At 38.5% G+C, this 4189-nt stretch overlaps 1 non-coding gene across 1 annotated transcript; it reads left to right on the forward strand.

Moving 5' to 3' along the window:
• Window positions 1-1362: 1362 nt before the first annotated feature.
• On the forward strand, window positions 1363-1468 carry LOC122044731. Its single transcript, XR_006129746.1, has one exon. It is a non-coding gene; the product is annotated as a small nucleolar RNA R71 (small nucleolar RNA).
• Window positions 1469-4189: the final 2721 nt, after the last annotated feature.

The following is a 4189-nucleotide window of genomic DNA, read 5'->3' on the forward strand; positions in this document are numbered from 1 at the left end:
ATAGTAGTAAGTTTAATGTTTTTGAGACCTAATTTATTACAAATTGAATAGGGAATGAGGCTAACACTTGCCCCCAAATCACAAAAAGCTTTTTCAAAAAATTCTTTTCCTATGTTGCAAGGAATATAAAAGCTCCCTGGGTCCTTTAGTTTTGGGGAAGTGTTCTTCTCCAAAATAGCACTACATTCCTCACTAAGCGCAATGGTCTCAACCTCTCCTCTTCTTCTCTTGTTTGACATGAGATCCTTCAGGAATTTGGCAAATCTAGGCATTTGAAGAATAGCATCAATAAGAGGTACCTCTACACAAATTTCCTTAACTTTTTCTAAAAACTTGCCAAATTCTTCATCTTTCTTGAGCATTGTAAGTCTCTGAGGAAAAGGGACAGCTTTGCTCTGATGGTTCAGTGGAAGAGTCTCTTCAACCTCAATGGTACTCTCCTCATTAGCTTGAATCTGATTTGGTATAAGAGGAGAGAGCTCTTCTTCTTTTTGTATCCCTTTTGGAGCAGTCACTTGGGAGTCTCCCAAGGTTCGTCCGCTCCTAAGCTCAATTCTATTGCAATGCTCCATAGGATTCACATCAGGTTTTCCTGGAAGTTGTCCTGGTGCTCTGGATGATGAGGAAGCTAGTTGGGCAATTTGACTATCCTGGATCTTTTGATGCTTTTCAGAATTATCCATTCTCTGAATGAGCTTTGCTAAATCTTGCTTCATTTCATTCTGACTTGAGATAATTTCTTCAAGAATCTTTTCAATATTTGACTTTGGTAAGCCTTGAGAAAATAGATGTTGAAAATTTTGTTGCCCAGCTTGAAAATTTGGTCTTGCCCCCATAGATGGTCCTTGATCTTGATTATTTCTGTAAGAAAAATTGGGATGGCTCTTCCATCCAGGGTTATAAGTATTTGAGTATGGGTTGTTCTGCCTTTGATTGTAACTCATGATTGCATCACATTGTTCCAGTTGATTGATTTGTGCAGTGATAGCTCCCAATGGACATGAGTCATTTGAGTGCTCTGAACTCCCACATACTTCACAAGATGTACTAATAGCATTGACCATATTAGCACTAGTCCCCATATTCTCAAATTTCTTTGTAAGAGCGTCCAATTTTGCAGACAAAAGAGTGACTGCATCTACATCAAACTTCCCTGATGCTTTAATTGTTGGGTTTACAGAAGAATAGCCACCACTTCTTTCATTTGCCCATTGATGATGATTTTGTGCTACACTGTCAATAATTTCTTCAGCTTCATCTAAACTTTTATTCATAAGTGCCCCTCCAACAGCTGAATCAAGGGACACTTTGGTATGATAGTTGATACCATTATAAAAAGTGTGCAACACTAACCATCTTTCCAACCCATGATGTGGGCATTGTCTGAGCATACTATTATATCTATCCCATGCTTCAAAAAGAGATTCTGAGTCAGTTTGCTTGAAGCTTGCAATTAAATTCCTCATATGAGCTGTTTTGCTTGGTGGATAGAATTTATCAAGAAACTGTTGCTCACTGCTCCCAAGTGGTGATGCTATTAGGGGCCAAAGAATTCAGCCATTGCTTTGCCCTATCTCTTAAAGAAAACCCAAATAATAATAATCTAACTGCTTCTGAAGGAACTCCATTCATTTTCATGGTACCACATATTTCATAAAAGACCTCTAAGTGTTGATTGGGGTCTTCATGAGGTCCTCCACCAAATTGGTTCTGCTGCACCATAGATATAATTGCGGGTTTGATTTCAAAGTTATTAGCTTCCACTGAAGGTCTTGAAATACTAGATCGAAAACCTCTTGCATAAGGTGCTGCATAATCCTTGAGTGGTCTATTCGCCATGTTCAAATGTTCCTGTTCTTCAATTTGCCTTTGCAGAATTCTTCTTTTATGGAAAGTTCTGTCAATCTCAGGGTCAAAAGGAAAGAATTCCCCTGCAAAGTTAGATCTTCGCATACACAAGAACAAGATAGCAAATGACAATTCAACAGAAAAAGAAAAATAAAAGAGTCAAAAATGCAGAATTAAATTTGTACAAAAAGAATTAACAAGAAGTAAAAGTTATACAAGAAAGTAAAAACAGAAATCTAATGATTAGTTACAACTATGCAATATGAAAGGAAAACAAATGTTATGTTTAGTCTAACTCAATTGATAATTCCTAATGTTATAGCGCAGTCCCCGGCAACAGCGCCAAAAACTTGTTACGCTCCGCAAGTGTACGGAAATGTCGCAAGTAATATAAAAGATTATCGTATCCACAGGGACTGGAATAAGCACTAGAAATGTCTCAATGAGAATTAGCTAAACAACTATCCAATTGTTTCAAATGCAAAGTGAAGGTAAACAAATCTAATATTAAAAATCAACAAACAAGAGTTTAGTGTTTTGGGTTATGATAAAGGGAGATTCTAGGAGTTTCGGTTTCTTTGTAAGATTTCTTGAATGTAAATGGTTCACCAATTCTTATCCCTCAATTGCCAAACACTTGTAGAAAGTTGCCAGTTCTCTCTTGCAATAGATAACCGGCTAAGGACTGAGAAATGTATCTAAATATGATCAATTAGACGTGAACCTACGTTGTCCTTACACAGAAGCGCACCTATTACTATGCCTTCCTCGGATATCAACATAGAAGCCCACAACTTATTAATCTATCAAGATACAAGAAACTAATCACAAGATCCATCCTACTCTCTTGAATATTCCTATTTCCTCTTCAAGATTATCTCTCAAACGTCCTTACACGGGCTTGCACCTGTCACGTGGATCCCTCGGATGATCGAGTGAGAGTTTATCTTTACAAAGTCCACAAGAAATCCAAACAATCAATCAAGAATGATAATTAAACACAAATCACCATTAATCATTCAAGATCTAATTGATACAAGTAAGACAATGTCATTGAAACAAGAAAATGACAAATCCACAAGAGATTACATCAATCCATCATACAAATACTCCCTTAATCCTAGAATACAAGATCTACTCCATGAATCGAGGAAGAATACCCGAAGAAATAAAGATTACAAGCATTTCTTAAATCCCCAATCCAAGAAACCAAAAAAGGGGGAAAGAGAAAACTTATTTACGAAGAAGCCTCGTCTTCGGATCCAATCCTCGCTCCGGAGTCAAAATCGTCAAGAACTCCCCTCGAATCGCCCAGAAATCCTCCCAAGAATGGGAGGAAACCACCAAATCTTGCCTTCTCCCAAAGGGGGAGAGATCCCCTTTCAATTCATGAAGGAGGGTTTAAATAGAGGAGGAAATCGGGCGCCACACGGCCCCGTGACACGACCGTGTGAGATTCACACGGCCATGTCCTTTTCCTTCTCTGGCCAGGACCCTTCTGTTCTCTGGAAATGCTACACGGCCACCACCTGCTTGGCCTTTGGAAACCTCACACGGCCGTGTAGATCTACACGGCCATGTAAGACATCTGCTCTAATTTCTTCAAATCAAGACACGGCCGTGTGAGATTCACACGGCCATGTCCTCTTCCCTTCCTGTTAAAACTACACGGCCGTGTGTGGTTCACGGCCTAATGCTCTCTCCCTTCAATTCCTTCCAAGCTTGCCCGAGGACGCATAATCTTCACCAATTTCGACTCCTGTGTACAGAAAATGCACAAAAAGCAGATCTCCGAACCAAAAGAGTAAATATGCTAAAAGGAAAGCTGGAAGTATAAAAATGCATAGATCAAGCATGCTCAAAGTATGTAAATGTGCGTAAAAACATGCATAAAAGAGTATATAATCTACGCACATCAATTCATCTTGCCTGTTATATTTAGATGCATTGATTATGCCAGTATGATCATGTTCTTATTTTCCTACTGAGACTGTATACTTTGATCTTCATATTTTATATAGACCATGCACTTTCTTGTCTATTACCTGTTGGGTGACCCACACTCACCACCGCATTTGTGTATTGTCTTTTTCCTCAAGTAGCAGGTAGTGATTATGGAGTTCCTTGGAATATCCTATTTGTCAATCCCATGTCATATCGGAGAATAGACTTTACTTTGCTTTATGCTTTTATTGCATTTCTTTAGATTTATTATGCTTGTCATTGTAATAATTTTGTCATAGACTTGGTGTTTAGCCTTGTGGCTACTTTTGATGTTTCTGATGGTTGTTGTGTAAAGCCTAACTCACTAGCAATGTGTCATTTTGGTTTTTGGGCTTTC

This window comes from Zingiber officinale, chromosome 2A (assembly GCF_018446385.1).
Source record: "Zingiber officinale cultivar Zhangliang chromosome 2A, Zo_v1.1, whole genome shotgun sequence".
Taxonomy (NCBI): Eukaryota; Viridiplantae; Streptophyta; class Magnoliopsida; order Zingiberales; family Zingiberaceae; genus Zingiber; species Zingiber officinale.